Source organism: Ictidomys tridecemlineatus, chromosome 7 (assembly GCF_052094955.1).
Source record: "Ictidomys tridecemlineatus isolate mIctTri1 chromosome 7, mIctTri1.hap1, whole genome shotgun sequence".
In the NCBI taxonomy this organism is placed as follows: domain Eukaryota; kingdom Metazoa; phylum Chordata; class Mammalia; order Rodentia; family Sciuridae; genus Ictidomys; species Ictidomys tridecemlineatus.
In genome coordinates this window covers 89,227,701-89,244,075 of record NC_135483.1, presented here as the reverse complement: position 1 = coordinate 89,244,075, position 16,375 = coordinate 89,227,701, and positions in this window count along the sequence as shown.

Below are 16,375 nucleotides of genomic sequence, written 5' to 3'. Positions count from 1 at the left end.
AATGCTGAAGCCTTTATACACAGCATAGAGTGGAAACTTCCAGAATGGTGAACAGCTTGGTGAGTAGGTCAGTGTGGACCGGCACTTCGAATGTGGGTGTCCTGGGAAAGGAGAGGTCGGGACTACTTTTGTATCTTTTCTCAACAAACTCATTAATTCTTAGAGATAACTGTATGCAAACCAGGAACAAGGGGCCTTCCTGAATCATCATGAAGTCCTGGCTTTTCTTGGAAGGAGAGGATGTCCCCACAAAGGGATGGGGAGACTGATTCCCCGGAAGAAGAGCTGATTGATCTTTGCATGTCTGATCAGCATGGCTGGAAAGTGCATGTTAGGTCCCCTGATCCCAGCTCTGGCTGCCATCAGGGGCCTATCTTGGCTCCCTCCTCAGTGCCATCCTGAATCCTAAAACCCATGATGTCACTGGCATCCTTGCTCTCTGAAGCCACCTGCTGTGGCCTGAATGTATCTCCCCCACCCTCAAATTCAGGTATTGAAATCTAACCCCCGGCATGAGAGTATTAGCAGGTGGAGTCTTTGGGAGGTCCTCAGGTGGAGGGTGGAGGCCTAGAGGTGGGATCAGTGTCCACATAAGAGAAAGCCCCAGAGCGGCCTGGTCTCTTCCGTCATAAGAAGAGACAGTGAGAAGGCGCCATCTTTGAAACAGGAAGCAGATTCTCACCTGATGTGGAACGTGCTGACACCTTGTTCTTAGATTTCTCAGCTTCCAGAACTGTGAGAAATACTTTTCCATTGTTCTGCTATAGCAGCCTGAACAGATTGACCTCCCCTCCTGCCCTCTCCAGGCCTCTAGCCAGGGACCTTTCTGTGCTTTTGTGGGTCCACATAATTGACTGGACTTGCCTGGATGATCCAGGACAATCTCCCTATTTTCAAGTCCCTGCCCCGGTTACACTTTCCAAGTCTCTTCTGCCATTCAAAAAAACACATTCCAGGTTCCAGGTCCCAGGGCCTGGGCATCTTTGGGGCATGCCACCTGAGATGGGGGAGAGAGAGCCTTTAATGGGGACAGGGAGCCCAAACAACCACAGGACCTTCCACTGCAGGGGAAGGAGGGCCCTCCACGGAGCCTGTTCTCCAGATGTGACTGAGGAACTGTGACCAATGGCACTTGTTTTGATTTGTGCTGTCCCTGAAGAAAGGACATAATTGGATGGATTTTTCAGTGAAAATAACACTAAGACCGTGGGCTAGATCCCTAGTGCACCATGTCTACAGAAAAATGGTCATTTTGAGATGACGGGCACCTTTCCTTAAGATATCCTAGAAACCCAGAGTAAAATCACGGATCTGCGAGAACACCCAAGGGGACCTTCTATGTGAAGAGGCATGAAAGGGCTCACCCTGAGGAAGCATCCCAGTCTTTAGGGTGTTAGTATTGATAAGATTCACTTTAAAAAGGCCCAAAACCCACAAGCTCCACGTGTGGTCAAACTGCTGCAGAGAGCAGGGTGACAAAAGAGGTGAAGGAAACAGAAGTCTTGTGGTTCCGTAGCTGGTTTCATGATGAGTGATATTTCTCTAGAAAAACTGGGATCTGTTATGCCATGATGGTGGACAGCTTCAATGCCACTGTGGCTTGGCACCTGACTTCAGGGATGGGCTGACTTTCTGTTCCAAGTTCAAGATCACAGCCCAGTGGGGTGTGTGTGTGTGTGTGTGTGTGTGTGAGTTTGGGAGTATCTTCCAGTTATCCACTATAGGCTGTGGGTGCAACTTCTTGGTTGAGGGCTTGCCTAGCATGTGGGCTCCATTTCTAGTCCTCCTTCTCCCCAAAAGACACCCCATTATCCACTGCTTTGCAATTAATTGCCCAAGACATAGTGACGTACTGACACCATTTCATTGTTCTGAGTTCCGTGGGTTTTGTGAGACTAGTCAGAGAACTCTGCTGGTCCCCCTTGGGATCCCTCCTGTTAGTGGTTCAATGGCAACAGGGCTGATCACCAGGGAAATGCTGTGCCTCTTTCCCTCTGTAGTCCTAAGGCCTCTCTGTGGAGTCTCTATAGCAGGTAGACTGACTTTTCAAATCAGGAGTTGTCAAACTTTCCTGTCAAGAACCAACTATTTGAGCTTTGTAGGCCATGTGGTCTTGTCACCTACGTTTCTGTCTCTCTTGTTGTGACATAGCCACAGACAGTGCAAGAAGATGGTCATGGTCGGCCACGATGACACTTTATTCACAACAACAGGCAGTGGGCTAGATTTGGCCTGCTTCCAGGGTGGCTCCAGAGTCTCAAGGGCACAAGAGCAGTCACCCCCTCTGTGAGCATCCAGCACAGTCCAGGCACAGAGTCACTGGCCACACTCAGCTGGCTAATGTAGGTTACAGGTTCAATCCAGATGCAACATTGGGGGAGCAGGGGATGGGTGTGGGGGAGGAAAGCATTTTTTCTACCCTCTTAGGTTCTGTGTCTGGGACCCTGTCAATTAAATTGGTAAGAGATAAACCAGAGAGAATTTTATTTGAAGTTAATATTTTATCAACAAATATATATTAAAAAACTAAATCACATTTGATGTTAATAGTTTAATTTTACTTATTCAGAGATATCACAGAAAAAGAAAAGAAAACCCCAAGAAGCAGTTAGATCTGACACCTTCTTGACCATTTTAACAAAGTGGAATATTCTGGGGTGGCAAGTCCTGACCCCCATCAGCAGTTTCAGAGAAGGGGTTATGAGAATTTGGGGGTTCACCGGGGCTGTCCCTGGGGAAACACTCCTATGGGGGAGTGAGAGATATCAGGTTCCACTTTGGCTTTTGTATTGGTCTTGAAGGAGACATTAGTGCATACATTCTTATTTCAACCAAGAAACAGAATTTACCTTTTTTTATTGGTTGTCCAAAACATTACAAAGCTCTTGACATATATTTCATACATTTGATTCAAGTGGGTTATGAACTCCCATTTTTACCCCGAATACAGATTGCAGAATCACATCAGTTACATGTTTTTACATATTGCTATACTAGTGTCTGTTGTATTCTGCTGCCTTTCCTATCCTCTACTATCCCCCCTCCCCTCCCCTCCCATCTTCTCTCTCTACCAGAATTTACGTTTTGAAATGGACATTTTACAAGCTTGAGGTACATTTCACTCATAAGCTGCTAGAATGCCAGGACCAGGGCTCAGTTGCTTTCTGCTTCTGCTGCTCCACCAAGGTGGAGCAAAGCCTCATTCCCAGGAGTCAGTGGTGGGACATCTGTCACCTCTCTTCCATTATTTTCACTTCTGAATACAGAAAACAGAGATGTCATGTGACAATGAGGAGGCAGGGACGTAGTTCCCGGCCAATGTGAAACACGCCACGCTGGGGTTGGACTGGCTTTGCAGTCTGCGTTACCCAGGAGCCCAGGGCTACTGCCTCCATAAAGGTATGCTTCAGTACCTGCAGGCAGAGGCATTACCTGTGATGCAGCTTCTCCTGCCCACCCAGGACACTGCCTGGAACCTCCTCCATAATCCCACAGGAGCCCTGGAACTTCGGTTACAACCAAATAACAGGAGGCCATTGTTTTGGATGAGGCTCCTGCCCTGGACCCCCTCACACCAGTAAAAAAAAAAATCAAAATGGAGTCACTCCTGCTAAAGTTCCCTGTCACCAGGCTGAAACTAAGCTGTTCTCTGACTTTCCAAGAACTCAGGATCAGAGAGATAACAGCCAAATTCCCCAGACCAGCAGTTTCAATTGGCATGATACCGAAGTTCTCTCTGCCTTAATCCTCACACAAAAATCCACCTGAAATAACCTGATGTGGACAAACCAGTTATTTTACTATTGTTCTCTTCCCCATCCCTGCCTTACCAGGAAAGTAATTTTGAAATGAAGATTCCATCTCCTGAGTTTTCTTTTTCTTTTTTTTAATTTTTGTTTCTTTCTCCTCTTTTCTATCTATAAAACCAAACTCTTCGGCACAACCCATCAGGACTGTATTTTGCAGAACAAATCATGGCTTGATTCTAGAATTGAAAATAAGCCAATTAAGATCTTTCATCAATGGTGGTACTTTTGTCCTTGGAGTCTTCTTCCTTTCTCCTGTTTATTCTAGGCCTGAAATGCTCCCCTACACACCCCTACACACACACATGGTCTTTCCCACGGAGCCACTGCTCCCTGGGCACACCCTCTATGTCCACTCACCTTCTGCATATGCCTTCTCTTGTTCCACCAGATGCAGCCAGAGAATGCAGCCTGCATTTCTGGAGGTTTTCCTGCACACAGGGACAATTATGGAGGTTTTCCTGCACACAGGGACAGTGCTCCCAGAAGCCCCCGGGCACGAGGTGGCTGCACGCGTGGTTTGCGGACATGGTAGGCAACCTGTCACAGTGAGTTTTTCAAAATGTCATTAGGACCCACAAGTGGGACATGATGTAGTGAGCCTGGCGTGCTGGTAGACCTCTGTAATCCCAGATGCTTGGAAGACTGAGGCAGGAAGATCGTGAGTTCAAAGCCAGTCTCAGCAACTTAGCAAAATCCTGTTTCTAAATAAAAAATAAAGAGGGCCAGGGATGTGGCTTGGAGGTGGAGCACCCGTGGGTTCAATCCCTGGTACAAAAAAAAAAAAATATATTGAGATGTAACTGGCATTTAAAACAAAATGGAGCAAATTTTAAAAAGTAGTGTACATATGGTAAGCTTTGTACCTTCTAAGGTGTCCCCTTTCTCCCTCATCGTATTCACTTTACTCTATAACAGTGCACCTTTCATCAGGACCCATCCTGCTGTGAGACTCCAGGCATCTCTAGATGCTCTGCTTTCACTTTCTTTGATGGCTGGCTTTCTTTTTGTTTCTTCCTCCTAGATCCTCACATTACAAACTGCTTTTCCACTGATTCTTGAAATGCTGGGTTCTCAGGTCTCCTTTGCCTGGTGATCCTAGTGACACGGACAGTTGACCCCCACTCATCTCTTGGTTGGCATCCCACCTTTCTCTTTCTCTGAAGTGCCAGATCCATATATAAAATGTATATGCTGTATATGCTAAATAGACGTGTGTATATGTATGGATCTCAGTTCTCCATGTGTTCTAGATGTCAGTCCTGGGTGTCTCCGATACATCATATCTTATTCTGATCACAGTCTTTTCAGTTCCTTGATGCTGTTGTTTGTAACACAAGAGTTTGTGGTTGGGCAAGCTCCAATCTATACTTTTTTCTCTCTCATTGCTATGCTTCTGTGATAGCTAAGAAATGATTGTCTAACCCACCATCATGAAGATTCATTCCTACTGGGTTTCTGAGTCTTGTGGCTTGGGTTCTCCCCCTTGTTAGATAATCCACTTTGAGTTGCCTTTGTAAATGGGGGAGGTAGGAGCTCCACTTCATTCTGATCATCCTGTGACACCTGCAGTGGGTTGTCTTGATGCTCTTTTTGGAAACCCTTTGACAATACCTGTGAAGACTCTCCATTTTATTTCATGAAGTTATTTGTCCCTCTTCAAACCAGTACTCATTCTCTTGGTTACTGTAGCTTTTGAGAAAGGCATGAAATATCCAAGGTTGTATTAGTTGTTGCATCTAAAGTTCAAAGGAAATTAGATACAGAACAATCAGAGAAGTGGGTTTCTCTTATCTAGAGAACCAGCAGTCAGTAATCCCCAGGACTTGAGATCCCAGGGGTTACTCTGTGTCTTGTCACCACGCCCACTTACCACCCACTGGCCATCAGGGAGGCTCCGTGCTGAGAAACTCTGAGACCAGAGCTGGAAGGCTGCCTGGGTCTAGAACCTCTGCTTTACACTGCTTCCTTCTGAACTAACACTGACCTGCAGGAGTCACTGGGAGGTGTTAGGCACATTGTCCTGGTCAAAACATTTCTTCAATGTGGTAAAATAGACATGACATAAAATTTGCCATTTGAATCATTTGAAGCATACAAAGCACTGGCCCTGAGTACATGTTATTTCATTGTTACTCCATTACCATGTTTCTCCAGCACTTTCCATCTTCTCAAACTGAAGCTCTGCTCCTATTAAACACCAACTCCCCATCTCTCCCCCAGTCCCTGGTACTCACCATTCTATTTTCTGTCTCTATAGATTTAACTACTCTAGTTATCTCATTTAAATGGAATCACACAGTGTTTGTCCTACTGTGACTAGTTTCATTCACTTACAGTAGTATCTTCCACGTTCTTCTGCATTGTGGCATCCATCCAAGTTCCAATCCATTTTTCAAGACTGAATAATATTCCGCGTATGTCTATGTCACACTTCATTCATCCACTCATTGGTCAATGGGCATGTTTTATTTCCACTTCTTGGCTATTGTGAATGATACTGCTATGAGGCTGAGTGCAAATAGTTGCTCAAGTCCTTGCTTTCAATTCTTAGCTGGATCATGTGGTAAATTCTATGCTCAATTTTTTGAGGAATTCTCAGAGTTTTAAAATGTCACTTTTAAAAATGATTTTAGAACTGACAGTGTTACTTTGGGTTGCACTCAACAGAAGAAATTTTTGTCTTACTGAGGCTAGTATTTCTGTCTAAAGAAAATAAATAAATAAATAAGCAATTTTGGTGAAGCAGGTCGGGTTAACTTGGAGAATGTGACAGTGGAACAAAATCTACTTTTTGTGGTGTGCTTCCTAGTTAAAGAAGCATTGCTTCCTCTGTGGGACCGTAAATTCCAATTAAAATGTTCACCAGGAGTGAGAGGAAGACAGGCCTAAGAACCAGAGTAAGTCCCACCACAGGCTCTGAGGACATTTGCTGGACAGAGTATCCAAAGCATTCACCCAGCACTGGGTGGCACAGAGTGGTGCTCAGCAGGTGCCAGCTTCTGTTCCATGTTATGCTGAAGGAGGAAGGCACAGGCCTAGAAATTTGGGGGAAGGGACCTATTTTGTTAGTGGTAACAGCTGGAGATGCCAGAGGCTGTCATGAGGGTCCTTAATCCAGGTTGGATATCAAGGGCCAGGCACCAAGATGACCCCATAGCTTGTTGTCTATGTATGATCAAGAGACTTGTTAAAACCCAAAGATGAACATGGCTGTGGACAGTGAAATATGGAGCCCCTCTCTCTTTTGTTCCCTCTCTTCCTTCCTTTCTCTCCTCTCCATCTCTTCCTTCCTTCCTTGCTGCAGTCTGGCTGGGCACAAAATCAGCAGCCACTCACGCAGGGACAAACTTTGTTTCCAAAACTCCCGGGAACGCCATGCACGTGGCCTTCTCCCAGGACACACCACACCAACCGGAAATCTCTCCTCCGGAAATCCCTCCTACCGCACTTCCCCAACCAATGGGAACTCTCCGGGAGTTCCCACAAGAGCTCCAAAGTAGCAGGCCAAGGCGGACAGCAGGGGTCTAATATCCAATTGAATACACATCTTAACATCATCATTATCATCTCAATTGATTGCTGGCCTCACCTTTCAACCAAAACTGCCATTGGTCTGGCTATGGCTCTCAGCACTTCCTTTCTTCCTTATGAATAGTACTTACTGAGTTTTCGGAGTACTGAGTGTTTAGTAGGTGCCCAGCCTGCCAGCTTGAGATATGTCATTGAAGAACTAAATATAAATCCTGCCTTTAAGGAGCTTTTATCTTGTGAAGTAAACCTCAGAAGTTCAGGGAATTTGATCTTCTATTTTACTGATGATAAGAACATATGTTAAGAAAACTTAAGGGCTTTTGCTAAAATAAATAACAGAATTAAAATACAGAAAGAAGTGGCTGGAAACAAATTCAGCATGCCGAAAAAAAATGAGATCTTTTCTTTTTAAATAACAACTAGTTTTCTCATGAGAATAAAATATCTCCCCAAACATAAAATTTCTAAAAATGTCTTTTTTTTTCACCCAAAATATGCAAAACACACCAGAAGAAAGATATAAAATATCTTTGTAGGGTGTAAAATAGTTACTGAATACATGGAGAGGCATCCTGGGCTTATGAAGAGTAGTGCTTAGAGCCTAAAAACACAAATCTTTGATAAATACATGTGCAAACATCTTATAAATTTTACATTTATCATTTATATTTATAATATACTGAAAACATTAATAATTTTTATATATTTATTTTACAGAGGTGATGAAATTTCCTGTATAATTTTTAATATGTTTTATTTGAATTAGCAGAAAGTATTTTAAATTTATTAAAGAAAAATAAATATGTAAAAATTGCTAAGAAAATTTTAGACAAGGAATATAGAGTTGGGTATCTTGCTCTACCTAAAGTAAAACAATATAATAAGGTAAAACAATGTAATGTAAGATAATATAAAATATGATAGAAACAATATAATACTACTGTAACCCAACAGAATAGAATTGGCAGGAAAAAATGAAACCAAGCAGTTGACTTGAGATTGGTCCAAATGTATACAGAAATTTAATATATGTTCAAAACAATATTGTAAAAAAATGTTTTATTGTGTACATTTGTGGTTTACCAAATGATGCTATGGGATACATATAAAAAGTAAAATGGTTATTGTAGTGAAGCTGATTAACACATAATCTCATATAATTACTTTCTGGACATGAGCAGTAAAATCTACTTATTTAGGAAAAATAAGTACAATTTTAGTTTTAAAAGATTATGCATCAAAAGCAACATTTTATTTAGCTGGCACGCAACGGAAAGATGCCTGGCATTTGACATGTATATTGTTGATTCTGATTTGTTCACGCACACACACACCTCTTCTAAATCAGGGCGAGGATCAAGGTTGGGGACTCTGGGGGTCTCACATAAATAGAATCATTCAGTGTTGGTTTTTTTTTGAGTATTGACTTATTCCATTTAGCACAATATCATCAAGGGTCAGTCATATTGTAATATATGTCAGAATTTCTTTCCTTTTTAAAGACAAATAATATTTTACTGTTACATCCATAATACATTTTATCTATCAGTTCTGCTGATATAAAGTTGATTTTAATAATGGACATTATTTAATCCTGTAACCCCACATATTTTAATTCCAATGTGTAATCAGTGTAACAACTGAGGGGCTTTTGTACCCAAGCTTTGGGGTCTGGTGTGCATTTTATACCTAGAATATGTCTCAGTTCAGAATCAGCCAGTTCAGCTATGCCATGGCCATCTGTGGCTGGGGACTACCACTTTGGACACCCAAGGTTCTAGATTGCCTAGAATTAGCACTGCCTCCTAGGGGTGACATTAGTGTCCTTGTGAGAGTGTGGTCTCCTGGTGGGCATTTCTTGATAACACAGGAAGTGTCAGCTGTGGCACCTACTATGAAGTCAGGGTGGGTAGAATGATCAGCATGTGACCTACCTGGCCTCCTCCTGAGGTTGGGAGGCTGACACCTGCATCATCCTGGTGACCCATGTGCCTGGGGTCAGAGGCTCCCTGGCAGCATCTGGAATGCAGAGGTGAGGGGAAACTGTTGTTTTTGCTGGCCAAGATACGGAATTGGTTTTCTATGGCAACGGGTGTGCAGATCACCTCGTTCATGTGGTGCCTTCCCTAGGGAGAGGGGAGTGGGAAGCTGGCTTCCAAAATGTGTTCCAAACCCTGTCAATGCCTCTTGTGCATCCTACCTGAAGGGGCTCAAGTAGGTTCTGTTTTTTTTTTTTTCAAGTGAACAAGAATGGATACCATGATGGATTAGAAACCACCTATTGCTACATATCTCATACTAAGTAAACAGGTTTGTGAAAATACTGTCAAGACAATGACATTCCATACAACCTGCCTATTGTGTATGAGGATCTTGGACACACAATTAAAATATGCCTCCTTGGTTTAGCAAGCCTTTGCCACCAAATTGTTAATAAACATAATAATAAGTAAATACATTTCTGCTTAGCTTTCTCTAAGCAGCTTCTCCAATTACACGATGTACCAAATATTAGGTCATAATTGAATTTTATAGTAATTTGGGAGGAAAGAAGAGCTTATGCCAAGTTGGAGAATTGATGAAAGAGATGGAAAGAAAATTGATTATGGCTTTAAAAGGACATTTATTTTATGGAATATGTTTAAAGAATAATTCCCCATATAGATTATAAAGCAATTTAGGAAACTAGTCCATAAATATTTTAGTAATAAATTCTTTAAGAATAAATTATAGTCTGGGCCTCCCTCCCCCCCTGGCTGTGAGAGTTAGGACGGACTGGAGGAATAAGACACTCATCTTTCTACCCTGATGACTGTACTCCCAAGACAGATATACAAGCATACAGGACCAGCTGCACGTCGTACAGCCTTACACACATTACTTACCTACATATATACACATATTCACGCACACCTATACACAGGTATGTCTTCATACAAAACATGAACACACATACACCCGTAGAAATACCTGCGTACATACTTGCCTTGGTATATATAGACACAGAAATATTGTTCCACTTATCATGGGGCCACATCCCAATAAATCCATAGTATAGTGCATCGAAAATTTCCAAAGTCATAAGTGCACTCACTACAATAAACCTACCGAACATCACAGCTCAGCCTTGCCTACCTTGAACTTGTTCAGGATTCTTAGCCTACAGTTGATCAAGACAATCTACCACAAAGCCCACTCTATAGTAGAGTATGGAGGATCTCATATGATTTCTCAAATGACTGTCCTGAAAGTGAAAAATAGAATGGTCTTGTGGGTACACCTTCATCAAAAAATGGTTAAGTAGAGCAATTGTAAGTGCGAGACCACCTGTATGCACAAACAGATGGTACCAACAGAAACACACCTGTGTAAGCTCTGACCATGATTAGGAAACTTCATAACTTCCTAGCTCTGGGCCTGAGGAGAGGCAGAACATCATGGCAGAAGGGCATGGTGGAGGAAAGCTGCTCAGTTAGTGGCATCCAAGAAGAGGGTGGAGAAAAGGGAGGGAGAGAGGGCAGATGGGGGAGATGAGCAGGAACAAAATATATAATTCCCCAAGGCACATCCTCATTGACTGATTTTAACCCATCAAGTGGATTAATCCACTGAGTAGGTTACTACTCTCATGATGGAATAACTTCTCCTGCATTAGCTCAGGAGCTTTCGGGGACCTCTCACAGCCACACCATAGCATTAGCATAGGTGCTTGTGAAGCATGAGCTAGATACACAGCCCATCAGGCAGTGTGACCTGTGTATCCATTTCACTGTTATCTGTAGAAAAGACGGGCCATGTATGAGCTGCTGCTGGCTCCCACTGATGACGAAGACTTCTAGGCTTCATTTCAGAAGGTGAAGCTGGTCGCAGAGACAGGTCCTCCAGGGTCACAATGAGAACAAAGATCATGGCCTATGGAATGCCATCCCTGTGCATGTCATTCAGTCATCCAAACAGCACTAGGAAGCTGACAGCGCTAGTTCACCATCTCAAGGTCAAGGACATGGGGTCTGTAGAAGGCATCTCAAGGGCTGGCACTGGGTCACATGGGAGGGTGGACTTTGGCTCTGAGCTCCTGAATAACTTAGCTGGGCTGCTGCAGAGCCCTGATCCTGTAGGATCTGGGGGGAATTTTGTTCAGGAGCCCAGAAGCTGACCTCATGGGCCTGAGCCAGGGGTACAGACTCTGGTGGCTCTGTCATTGAGTTTTGGTACATTCTCTACTTTAAACAAATCTGCCTGGTATGTGCCTGTGAGACCAAGTTTTTATTTGCATAAAATGTTGTCTAGGAATTGGTACAAGGTTGCTGGGAGTAAGGCACCCCTGGGCACTCATGCAAACCCAGGTTGAGCAACAATCGGATACCCCACTGGCCGAGCCTCTGGTGCAGCGCATATTTCTACTTTTCAGTCTGTTTTTGGCTGGGGACCTTCTTAGAAGATCATGCATATTTTAAATACTTCAGCAAAAGGCCTAACACGTTAAGGAATGTAAACAGCCCAAGGGAGGGAGGGGGAAGGGCAGAAATGCAATCAGTATATTCCTGAACCTGAAGGGGATCATTTGGAGACCATTATTGCCCCGTACATGTCTAAAGAATGAATTACTGATTATACTGTTAAAATTTTTTAAAATTGAATTGTGATGAGTGATTGAGTTCATAAATCTACCACTATTTCAGTCATATTTCCCACATAACAAAAAAGAAAAAAGAGAAAAAATGAAAAAGAATAAATCCTTAATGTTGCAGAGAAATGAAAAATTCAGTGATTGACATCAGAGCTTTGTAATGATTTCTGAAAGACAGGAGGCAGACGGGGATCAGATCCCACCAGAGACAATCTGGAACAAAGTGTGTGCCTACAAATGGAATCCCCAAAATTGATCTCTTAAAAGGCTGATGTTTGATTATGAAGGTAAAATGATGCCCAGCACCTCCTTTTCAATGACACACAGGACTGAAGCCTAGCTGAAACTCAGAGCTATGCTTTGTGAGCCTTGCATAAGATTGTGTGTCTCCACGTGCAGACTTGCACACATGCACGCATGTACACACACACACACACATACACACACACCACATGTACGCAATCCATCCCCACATACATACAAATACACACAGTCCCACATGCATACACATAATCCCACACACTGACTTAATCCCACACACACATGCACACATATCATACCTACTTGTACAAACCCCCACACTATCACACTTACCACACATGCACACATACCACACACATTAGCACACTCATGCATCACACACCTGCACACACAGTCCTTTCTGTGCTTTCACTTGGGCAAGGGTCAGAAAACATTTTTGTTACACGATGAAGATACCTATGTCAACCATGGGCAGTTTCCTGTGCATGAAACAGGTTTTGCCTTCTGAAGCTGGGACCCAAGCCGGGTGCTGAAAAATGACTGTCACGGAGTCGTCCTGTTGATGTCTGGTGTTCTAGAACTGCAGGTGGCCTGAAGTGGGAGATGTATTGCAGCCTCCCACATTTCTAGGCAGTGCCCTCTCTTGGCCATGTGGACTGTGATGGCTGGTTGGCCTTTCCTGCTGACAGTCCCTGCCCCCTCTCAGAGAGTCCTGGCTGTGAGGCTGGCATGTCTGAGTCACCTCACATCCATGTCACTCTGCTGCCTTTGAACTTTAGCTCATTTATTAGCTGGCCTCCCTTTTTTCTAACTTGTCATTTTGCAAGCAAACTGTCTCTGTTTATTAGTGTTTGGGTCTCAAGGTATTGGCAATCCTGCCTGGGGTATTGTTTCCAGGTAGATAAAGGCCCTGGGGAGCCTGCTGCAGAGGGGAATGACAAAGGACAAAGAAGCCCAGAGGGGGCAGGCCCCTCTTTCTTGTTATGTAATGACCCATCCTCCCCTGACATGGAAACCAGACACTTCCTTTGCTGAGAGAGGAAAAATGACAACTTGCATTAAAGTCCACTTAACACCACCTGCCTCTGACTCTGTTCTCTCTTGCAGTTCCAAGCCTGAGAAAGGGCTCTGATGAGTGAGTCTGCAACCCCCGTTCTCTCCTCCTGTCTGGTCAAGTGTGCAGCTGGTTGTGCTGAGGGGTAGTGGCTGTGCAGAGCCAAGCCCGTGTGCAAAGCTGCACGCACAGCCTACTGGTCATGTCTGAGTCACATTCTGCATCATGAGCTGGTGCTCTGGACCCATCAAGTAAAGGAGCTCTCATGGGTTCAGCGGGAGCCAGAGCTCTGTGTGCGGTGTTGGATGACTGCCCCCCAGTGTCCTTGAGTGGGAGATGAGTGCAAAGGGTAACAAGGATTCTTAGGCTGCCATTACCCAGAGAAGGGCTCTGCTGGGAGAGGAAACTGGAGAGGAGCCTTGGAGAAGGATATGAGTGAAGTCAAGTCTGAGGACTGGCCCTGCGGGAGCAAAATGCCCCATTACCTGATGGGAAGTTCTGCCAGGTGTCAAGTATCTGAGGCTTCCTCCGTGGGACAAATGCTGTTGCATGTGTAGCTTGTGTTGTAGGTCTGGCCTGGGTACCACTGAGGGGCCCTCTTGTATGGTCTGCGCCTCATCGTGGTGGGGGATTCTACCTTGCAGGGAGCTCTCCTTGCAGGGCAAATGGCTACCTTTGCTGGTCCACAGAGCACCTGTGTGTGAATGGTAAAATGGTCCCTTCCCAGAGGACTTTCCTGGGAGAGGATGCAAATTGCTGTGCGCGCACACACACACACACACACACACACACACACACACACACACACACACACATTGCCCCCAAAATCCCCTCAGGTCCCCATTCCCTTGTCCATCTTATACTGTACACGTGGACTTGCTTGGGCTTCTCTGCAACATGATGGCCTCAAGGAAATCAGCTAGTACCTGCAGAGCCAGGCAGATGCCACGGGCCCTTGTGACTAGCCTCAGAAGTCCTACCTGAGCCACTAGCCGGGTGCAAGGTAAGGGAGCATAGAGTCCACCTCTTGAATATATTAAGAAATATCAAAGTCACATTGTCATAGAATACGAGGGATAGGAGAGGCCATGGAGCTCCATTGCAAGATTCCATTTGTCATGGTGGGAAATTGCAGGCAGCTTCTACCCAAGAAATGGGTGGGATGGGGAGTCCCCAAGGAATGTGACAAAGTGAGCACAGACCAATCAGTAGACTTCCAGAATTCCTGCCACTGTCCCTGTTGGCTCAGAAGGGCCTCTGCCACCTCTAGGTGCCACCACACCACCTTTGGTCTTGTTAGCAACCAGCTTGCACATCTTTGGGACCCCACAGGAGCTAATTGTCACTCCTTGCTCCAAACACTTAATCCACCCTACTGTGTCACCACTCAATATTTTATTCCACTGAATATTTAAAACCTTTCTTCCCTCCCTCCATCCTATTGGAGGATTTCCTTAAATGTGTACGAGATCTGTGTTCACAACAGAGCAAACAAATAGCTGAGCTTTTTACAACTGTTCTTAACAAGAAGGGGTTCTGTGCCACTTGGGGCTGTGCTGAGAGAGGGGCAGGCTGTATTTTTGCAGGAGTGCACAGGTAGGAACTGAGATGTCCTCCCCCAGTGATGAACATGCAAGGCAGTCACTACCCCGGGCTGAGCTCTGCTGTTCCTATGCAGTGATGAGGAGGGGTGTGCAGGGGCCACAGGAAGGGCTGGGCAGGGAGGGGAAGGGTCAGTATCTGTCAGGAAGTGGGGAAAGGGACCTGCGCTTGGTCTAACACTAATCTAGAGCCCTTTTTGGACGTCTTCTACACCCCTAGGTGCATCCCTGGCCTTTTGGAATATTTAGCCCACTTTTGTCAGTTTAAGGCTTGGGACGTCATCTACTTTGTGACTTCTTTTCTATTCACTTTATTTTTAGCAGCTTTATTGAGTTATAATTGTTACACAATAATGCATATTTTCAAAAGTACGATTTAATAAATTTTGACATAGAGGCACTCCTAAAGCCATCGCCACCATTAAAATTATGAACTTCTAGGTCATACCCAAAATCTCATGCTTCTCTGTATCTCCTGGCCATTGTTGATTTAATTTTTGTTGCTATATATGTATTCACATTTCCTAAAACAAATGGAACCATACAGTGCATACTTTTTTGGTCTAATCATTTTTTTTTCTTTTACTCAATTATTTTTTAAAGATCTTTTTGTTGAGAATGGAAATTAGTACAGTTATTATGGAGAACAGAATGGAAGTTGTAAAAAAAATTCCAAATAGGGACTGGGATTGTGGCTCAGTGGTAGAGCTTTCACCTATTACATGCGAGGCCCTGGGTTCGATCCTCAGCACCACATATAAATAAATAAATAAAATAAATGTAGTATTGCGTCCAACTAAAACTAAAAAATAAATATTTTAAAAAATTCCAAATAGGACTACCATATGATTTAGCAATTCCATTTCTGGATATGTATTCAAAAGAAATGAAATCAGTAGGTCAAAGAGATACGTATGTACATGCCCATGTTTATCACAGCACTATTCATAATGACCAAAGCAGAGAATTGGTCTAAGTGTTCATCATTGAATCAGTGGATAAAGAAAATGTGGTACAGATACACCATGGACTATTATTATTTTTTTCTTGCACCAGGGAATGAACCCAGGGGTGCTTGACCACTAAGCCACATCCCAGGCCCTATTTTTATTTTGTTTGGTTTTGTTTTGAGACAGGGTTCCACCAAGTTGTTTAGAGCCTTGCTAAGTTGCTGAGGCTGGCTTTGAACTTGCAATCTTCCTGCCTCAGCCTTCTGAGCTGATGGGATTACAGCTGTGCACCACCCTGTCTACCTCAAAAATTTGCTTTATATGGCCACATGAATGAAACTGGAGAACATTATGTTAAGTGAAATAAGCTAGGCACAGAAAGACTGCAAACAAAAGTCATCTGGAAGAAAGAGAGAATAGAATAGTGGTTACCAGAGGCTGGGGAGGGTGAAGGATGAGAGGTAAGGAGTAATAAGGAGACCTGGTCAACAGGTACAGCAGGTGTAGTGAGCTAAGAGGAATAAGTTCTGGTATTCTAT